The following is a 9,279-nucleotide window of genomic DNA, read 5'->3' as shown; positions in this document are numbered from 1 at the left end:
ATTTAAAAAATTCATGCAAAATGCATGCACACTTAGTAAACTCAATTTACTTCGCAACACTGTCACTCTTTTACATGCCATAAGTCTATATGCAGTTGTTAGATTGCATATAACATTTTTGGCAAGGTCTTAACTTCTTTTCTTAGGCATAACTGTCTGTCTGTCCCGTCCTCAACACGTATTGGTTTCAGCGGCTGCGCGCACAGCCTAAGCTCACTTCAGTTGTTCAGTTCAACAGTAGTCTCACACTATGAGCTCAGCTCAACCTGACACTCCAGGGGAGAATGACGACTTTCTTTAAACTGGCAGATAAAGTTGCTGCATTTAAAGCCAAGCTTGATTTGTGGGAGCGACGAGTGGACAAGGGAGTATTCGATATGTTCCAAACATTGGTGGGGACTTTGGGAGAGACTGAGGCAGGGCCCATTCTCTCGCAGCTGGTGCGCGATCACCTTGTTGCGCTTTCAAATGAATTCGAACGTTACTTCCCATCCTCCAAAGATCCATGGCGAATGAATGATTGGATCCGCAACCCATTTGTCAATTTCCCGAATCACTTGTCAGTGCAGGAGGAAGATCAAATGATCGAAATAGCTAATGATGGTGGTCTTAAAAGTGTGTTTGAGCAAACCTCTCTGGCGGGTTTTTGGATCAAAACCAAAGCGGAGTATCCCGAGATATCCGTAAAAGCGCTGAAAACGATGCTTCCATTTCCCACCACGTACCTATGCGAGGCCGGGTTTTCGGCAATGGCTGCAACTAAAACAAAATTGCGCAATCGATTGGACATTTCAAACACGCTAAGGGTGTCACTGTCTTCCATCACCCCCAGATGGAACCTTCTTGTTGAAGGGAAACAAGCACTTCTTAAATTGTTTTTCCCTCCGTCTTCAAAATGCAGACGGCCATCTCCAGCGAAGGCTGCACCGAGACCCTGCTTTGTGCCCAAGAGCCGGCGAGCTGCGACCCATCGGTGACAACATGCTACTTTGTATCCGCCCAGCAGACTGCAGGCCTGAACTATGGCTTCAGCCTCTCTGGAGAGTCGGAAGGCTACATAGCCGTCGCGTTGTCAAGCGACAGCTCTTTAGTAAGGAAAAACTCCCATGGCAGCTGCAATTGCACAGCCCAATTAAAGTCGACATATATTTTTGCCACAGCTAATGTTCTGTCTGTTTGTTGGTTCTCATAACAGGGAGGAGGGGACATCACCTACATTTGCGCCAACAACGAAGGGTCCTTCGAATTCATCGGTGCTTCGCTGAACAACAGTGCTTTGATTAGACAAACCGTAAGTTTAAGTACTTTTGGCATCTTCGAAGTTCCACTTAACCTTAACCCCCCAACTGTAAATCAATGCAAATGTAAATATCATTACATTGTCTGGATCTCACTCTGCCTTGTTAGGTGACCGTAAACTCGGTGAAGGGTCTCATCAACGGAACCACAATCCAGTGTACGTTTACTGCCACCATTCCCGATGCCACAACCAGAGCACTGTCTACGTCCTTTTCTCTAGCTATTGTCACCGGAACCCTTTCCAGTAAGTCAATCTGAGCAAAGCCACGCACAGCTTCACATCCATCCACACAATCCAACACACACACAAACAAAACCACATATAGGATAACATGATCACATGACCAGCAATCGCTTATCCTCAACTGTACGTGTTCTTCACTAGGCACAGGTGTACTGGGAAATCCCGTGGCTAGAGTGCAGACACAAGTGCTGGACATATCAGATGCCAGCTCCAGCACCAGTATCCTCACCACGGTCGCAACCACCACAGTCACAACCACCACAGTCGCAACCAGTACCGTTTCAAACAGCGGCCGGCCAACTCACCTGGCACTGTCACAAGGTAGGCAGACTAGCAAGGCTTCCTGCTAAACCAGTAGCTGTGCTGCCCACTAAACCACGAGCTAGGCCGGTATCATAAAGTATCATAAAGTCGGCGTGGGTCGTTTCCAACAGGATAACACGCCCCCCTCTTTCCTAAAGCTTTCAGCCCAGAATGCTTTTTCTTTAGTCACGTAGTTTTCGAATTCCAGCTGAAACATTGGGCTTACTGGCTCTTTTAAATAGCCACTAGTCTGATTATATTAAAAGAAAGTATTTAATTCAATGACTTTTTCATGTTTTCTCCTCACTTCTCTTTCTGCTCGCCATCCCACAAGCTAGGCTGTTCACTTGACTTCTAGCTAGGCTGCCCACTAAAGTGCTAACTAGGCTGACCACTAAACCTCGCGCTAGGAAGCATGCTAACCCACGAGCTAGGTAGCCCACTAAACAGCTAGCTAGGCTGCCTGCTTAACCTCTAGCTAGGCTGCACACTAAACTCTAGCTAGGCTGCAAACTAAACTCTTGCTAGGTTGCACACTTGACTCTAGCTAGGCTACCAGCTAGGGCTGGGCGATATGACGATATAGATCGTGTGATGATATAAAAATGTCTATCGTTTCATATTATGCTCTATTGTTTATATCATCTTGTCGCAAATCACACTCTACGGTAATATTTAAACGCTTTTCATTCTTCCACACGTCACATGAAGGCAACACAAACAAACATGGAGGAGAGTGAATTCGACAATTCTCAACAGGAGAAGGACTCAGACGACCAGCCAAGACAAAGTGAGCTCGTACCTATAAGAGTGGCTAACCGGTCCCCTCACCAGACTCAAACACCACAAACCTATTTTACCACCTACGAAAGAATCACGAAAAAACAGTATGGAGAGTCTACGGATGAAGTCCACAAAAGTACAGTGCTCGAGTACGTCGAGTGCTCAAAACGTACTTGTTATATTCTATAGATTTATATTGTGAGCCTTATATTGCTGCATTAGTTTAAACTTGAAAGTGTTCCATGTTTACATTTCGTATTTTATATACCAATATTTATGTAAGGCCTGTATTCATTTTTGTTTGCCGCTACAATACAAAGTTCTACTGTTAAAGACTATTGGTATGGTTGGTTTTAATATTTTTGAAAACCAACCAAAAAAGTATTTTCTATTTACCTTTTTATATTTATACATTCATATTTTAAATTTTGTTCCATGCATAAATTGCACCATGGTTCTAAATAAAAGGAGAAAAATAATCATGAGTAAGTTATCTTTATTTGTAGAGTATATAATTCAAAATGTAATACGAAATAGGCCACAGAAATGTGGTCATTTTATATAAACTATTTATTCATTGAATTTACAGAAAATGTGCTATATCCTGATATATATCGTTATCGGGATATGAATGACCTATATCGGGATATGATATTTAGTTATATCGCCCAGCCCTACTACCAGCTAAACCTCAAGTAATGCTGTACGCTAAACCTCTAGCTACGCTCCAGGCTAAACCTCTAGTTAGGCTGCCCACTAAACCTCTAGCTAGGCTGACCATTAAACCTCTATCTGTTGGCCCGCTAACTGCTAGCAAAGCTATATCCGCGTTATCTGCATATCCTTTTATTCACCAATTAATATACAAGTTGCTTCAGCCTTGCTTTTAAGTAGCAACTAGTTGTCTGATAATCTTAAATTCATTGTTTAAGTAATGATGAAATAATCTCATCTCTTTTCCTTTCTTGCCCCCATTTGCAGCTCCACTCATCATCCTAGGGACCACGGGCCTGGCCTTGCTATAAAGCAACTTTAAAGCAACTTTAAGAAGTGACAAAAACGTACTTGTGAAAATACAATCCTTAGCATCCATTTTTTTATTTGATGAACAAAACATTTAAATTTAATTAACTACGTAAAAAAAACATTTTGACTGTTTGTAAAATACTTTTTTTTCTATCTTCAGTTCATTGATGGAAGGATTTTGCTAATTAAAGGCCCATGACGATGCCTGTAAAGGCCGATCCAAACCTCCAGATCAGGACGAAATTCGTCCGCGACCCAAACGTTATCCCCGGAACTACCCTTCATACCTCCGTCTGGTTTCAGCGTTGTTATGGATGTTACGCATAAATCCTCTAGAGGGCAGTGACTGTCGTTTCACAAATTAACGGCATCGACAATCGCAAACATGACATCTGTACAGATGATTGTGAATCCGTGTATGGTTCGTTCTTTGAATATTCCGATTTAAAACGAAATCAGAAAAAACAATTAAGTCGTTTTTTTGGTTTTTCTGATTTGGTTTTTAAACTGAAAAAGGGTAAAAGGAATAAACAAATCAACGGCATTTTATTTGTGTTTGTGTGTTTTGTGTGTTGGTTTTTTAAACCCGAAACATAAAAACAAAAATAGATACATTTATAGTTATAGGCTACACCAGAAGGCAGAACGCAGCGAAGAAAAAAGAGCCAACCACCTAAACCAGCAATAGACTATTTATATTTAGCCTTAGTTATGGCCGCACTTGAACCTTATTGTGATTTTATTCGTGAACTATTTGACACTGGAAAGACACTTGACGCGATCAGTACCGCTCATAAGCAATCTGGTGCCCCGAAGTGCTCCGTTATGATGGTGAGGAGGTTCTGTGTGGAGCAAAACCTTCGAAGAAGAAATCTAGTTTCCGATTTAGTTTCAGATCGTCCACTCGCAGACTCGCCGGCTCCCACGCTGGCCATTGTAGAATGCGTGAGACTCGATGGAACGTTTGAAACGTCTTTTATGCATATATTTTTTAAACCACGTGCCCCTTTCCCGGCATTCATTGCGTTTTTTTAATCTAAATATCACGCAAACAAAACAAGCAACTGGATTATTCAGTTGTATTTCATGTAGGCTACGCCGTCTAGGCTTCGCCTTATGGGCTTGTCCCGCCGAAGACGTCGTCCATGGAGGCGTCGTCGAAGAGTGAAGAGGGGATCCTCTCCAGGCATCTCTTCTTTTCCCCTGCGGTGGACCTGTCTGACGCCATCGACCTGTTCAGGGCCGGCCCTGACGACAACGATGGCATCATCGACGCCGACGACGACGCCGCCATGGACGACGTCTTCGGCGACTCTGCGTCCGGTTTTTCCCGCTCCCGGGTTTCAACCGCCACCGCCGTGCAACACGAGAGACCGCGCCGGATGGCCGATCTCTTCGGGGAGATCATGGGTGAGGCGGCGGCCATCAAGGGGATTCCCATGCCGGCCCCGCCTCTCGCCCCCGTATCTGACGATATGCAGGGCGAGTGCTTCGCATCCCATCTTCTTCCCGACGGGTTACCCAGTGCCCCTTGTTCCCGCCTGTGCAGCACTTGTTCACTGCTGCCGGTGGGGACCCTTCGACCCTGAAGGCCCCAGTGAAATCCTACACGGATTTCACCAACGTGGAGGGGTGGGCCGATACTCAGGCGTGGGGGATCCCTCGCCTGGAGCCTCCCCTGGCAGCGCTTCTCTGACCGGGCGCCGGATGGCGCCCTAACGAAAAGCCGCTGCCCCCCGACCGCCTCCAGAAGCAGATTGTCGGCCTAACAGACAGGGTGTTCGTTTGTGCCTCTCAATCCGCGGCGGCGGTCAACAACATCGCCCTGCTCTCCTCTGCGATGGTCTCCTTGTCGGTTGACAGGGAGGCCTACGGCCCGGAGGAAGCCACAAGATGGCTGGCGGTTTCCTGCTTTTCCAGCGCCTCCAGCTATGCCAGCCGATTGCCGTTTCGGCCGGCCGGCATATGACGTGGGCTACCATGATCCAAAGGGTCATAAGGCTCTCCCACACTGCGGTGCCGGAACGAGAGCGGGCCAGCCTCGTCCAGGGTCCATTAGCGCCGGATGGCCTTTTTGGTCCCCGGTTCTCCGAGGTTCTCGCGCACCAGCAGTCTGTCCGTGAGAATCGTTCCCGGTTCGGGGCGATTCTCACGGGCTCCTCCCACCAGCAGGCCGGGAGGAAGCGGGGTCCAGGCCGGTCCCAGCGTTCCAGGGGGCCGCCTCCGACTCCAGCCCTGGTGCCGCAGCAGCAGCAGCCGCAGCCGCCGCCGCCGCAGACGGGGAGAGCAGCGCCACGGACCGGGAAGTTCCGGAAGCTTGCTCCTACTTTTTCATTCCCCAATAAAGAAAAAAGTAAAGACCGTTCGGCCAAACGGCAGTACATGGTACCTAAAGAGCGATATTCCTTAGGCCACCTGCGTCCTACGCTTGTGGTGCGTTCCTCCATGTTGCCTCTTTCCCCCCCCTTTCACAGGCCCACGGGACGGTGCACCACCCGCCCGATATCTCGGGACGGCTGTTGGTTTGGCTCCTGAGAGGTTGATCCTGCAGGGCAAAGGTTTGCCTGAGACGGTTATCAACACTATTCAGAGTGCTCGTGCGCCTTCTACTTCTTCCCTCCACCACTTCCCTCGAAGTGGTGCGCCTTCTCTAATTGGTGTGAAAGGAACCACGCTGTCCCATCTCAATGCGAGGTGGGAAGCGTGCTTTCGTTTCTGCAAAACTTATTGGAGAAAGGTTTGGCCTTCTCCACTATCAAGGTCTATGCGGCAGCCGTTTCGGCTGGCCATGCAGGCTGTGATGGTGGACCGATCTTCAGCCATCCACTGGTCAAGAGATTCTTGCGTGGGGCTAGACGGGTTAGGCCTGTTTCACCCGTGCTTACACCACGCTGGGATCTCCCCACCGTGTTGCGTGGATTGTCCAGGGATCCTTTCGAGCCTTTTTCTCAGGCCCCTTTGGATGCCCTGTCCTTTAAGACGGCGCTCTTGTTGGCCTTGGTTTCTGCCAAGCGGGCCGGTGAGCTAACCGCTCTGTCTGTCAGCCCGAGTTTCTTTGTTTTCCTAAACGAGGACAGCTCCTTCGCGTTGCTCAGACCTAATCCTGCGTTCCTCCCGAAGAACATTAATAGTTATTTTCGGTCGAGGGATATTGTGCTTAAGGCTTTTCACCCCCCGCCTCATTCTAGTGAGGCGGAGGCGGAGTTGCATCTCCTGTGCCCGGTTCGGGCATTGGCTATGTACGTGAATCGCTCGGCCGCGTTCCGCTCCACACAACAGTTGTTTGTGTGTTACAGCGACGCTAGCAGGGGCTGCGCTCTCTCTAAGCAGCGGTTTTCTCGCTGGGTATGTGAGGGTGTTTGCTTAGCCTACTCTCGACAGGGCTTGGCGCCACCGTTGGGCGTTAAAGCTCACTCCACACGGAGCGTGGCCGCTTCAACGGCTCTACTCAAGGGCGTTTCTGTGGAAGACATCTGCGCGGCTGCGTCTTGGTCTTCCCCCGGCCCCTTTGTCCGTTTTTACATGTTAGACATGTCCAGGGGCTCACTCGGCAACTCTGTGCTGGTCGTCCGGGGACCCCTTTTACGGCTTAAGAATATAGACATGTTCTTTAAAGCGGCGTGGTTGGATTTCCTCTTGCCGGCTGGCGAGTTGGACTTGACTACCAGTCTTACTCTCCCACCGTTTTTCAAACGAAAAACAGGCTAGGGTTTTTTTCTATTGGCCCGCCAATTGTCAGGTGGTTTTGTTTGCCAGTATGGCACCCCCGCCGTTTCTTTCAAATAAGAAACGGCCGAGAGAGACCCCTTATTGGAGAGCCGGATCCGTAGCTCCGCCCCCGGTGGTAGCGGACCTAATGGAAACCTTGTTGCTCTGGTTTTTCTTTTCCTTTTCATGGGTCCCATGAAGCACGGATTAGAGCTGGAGTCTTTACAGACTCACTTTTTTCTCTCTTGATCATTCCCTTGTTTGATCTAGGAGGAATTCGTTTTTTATTAAGCTGTTGTGTTTTACACTTCCTTGGCTTTTTGTAATGTGCTCTGTTGACTTAAGTCGTTTTGACTGGGGTCCAGCAGGAGTACATTGATCGGGCTCCGCACGCAGCTTCGCCTTAGCCCATAAGGCGAAGCCTAGACGGCGTAGCCTACATGAAATAGAACGATAGTTATGTTATTATAACTCTAGTTCTATGATTGTAGGCGTAGCCGTCTAGTTTCCCACCTGCTGTACCCTCCAAATGCTGAAAGAAAAGCGTGGAGGATGAGCGACGGTATACACTGCGTTATATAGACACGATACCGTGGGAAATGTGGGCGATGCCCACGCTGATTGGTGCATAGTTTGAAATTTTCAGCGCGCGCACGGGACAAGCCCATAAGGCGAGGCCTAGACGGCTACGCCTACAATCATAGAACTAGAGTTAGAATAACATAACTATCGATTTGTGTTACCAACGAGAGAGAGGTATGATCAGTTAAGCATGACGAAGGAGAAGTGTATGGAAGTAAATCTGTGCCATCGGATTTTGAAAATAAAAAGCCATTGAATTCTTTTTATTTTCAAAATCCGATGGCAAAGATTAACTTCCATAGAAGTGACTCAAACATTTTGTGGTTGAGAGGGCGTATTGGTTTCCACCACAGGTTTCTACAGGAAAAATTCTGTGTGGGGGTGGGGGAATCTAGAGCGGTTCTCCACATGAAGAAATATTCCGTTCCTATTTTCATACCAAATGGATATGTCCACTTTCACTTTTGCGCTATAGCAGTCAGGAACATGGGCATAGTTGTGGAAGTGCTGGTGTTAGAAAACAAAGTTGACGGGAATTAAAGTGCTGCACATCGACTGTACAAATGTAGATTATTCTCACAAGAATTTTAATTCAGATATCGAATAGACTAATAAACTCTGAATTGTAAAGATAAAATTCAGCATTCTGATAAAAAGTCAGAAAACGTGGATAAAATCCGAGTTCTGATAATTAAATCCAGCATTAAAGGTGCATTTAAGAAGGTTCTCACCAGTCATTTGTCGCCTGGTCGCGGTGTTGAGGTTTTTTTTAAGTAGTTCACTAGTCGTAGAGCGCAATAATTAGCAGTGTCAGAATTCTGAGAACTTAGTCAGAATTCTCTGACACTGCAAATTAAAGCGCTACTACTAGCGAACTACTTTCAGTTTCACTAAATTAACCTTTAATGCTAGATTTGCATGAACGCTATTGTGTGAATTAGTTTGGTTAGCTTTCGTGGAAGCCGGAAGTGGGAGATTCCTTATTTTTTTTACCATTATTGTTTTATTAACAAATTTCTCCCGCAGGGGATTGAGAAAGTTCTATTTTGAACAGAAAGAAACACTTGGTCATACTTTACACACTTTACCACAGCATTGGCCTACTGAATGCAACAGATATATTTTCAGCATTGGACTGAATGCCACATAAATATATAATTATGTTTTTGCACGGTTGCAACGTTTAAAAGTTCAAGCATATGCCTCTACTTGTATTGCTTAAGCCTTAAGCCAATAGCCTTTTGAGGCAGTGTTTTTTCTGAATATTAGTGTTAAGGGCCAATAATGCTTACTATCATATGTTAGTTACCATGTCTGTGGACACATTTGTATGC

The sequence above is a fragment of the Gadus macrocephalus genome, chromosome 17, assembly GCF_031168955.1.
Source record: "Gadus macrocephalus chromosome 17, ASM3116895v1".
NCBI classification, from domain to species: Eukaryota; Metazoa; Chordata; class Actinopteri; order Gadiformes; family Gadidae; genus Gadus; species Gadus macrocephalus.
The sequence above is the reverse complement of the archived record's forward strand: the minus strand, read 5'-3'. Positions refer to the sequence as shown.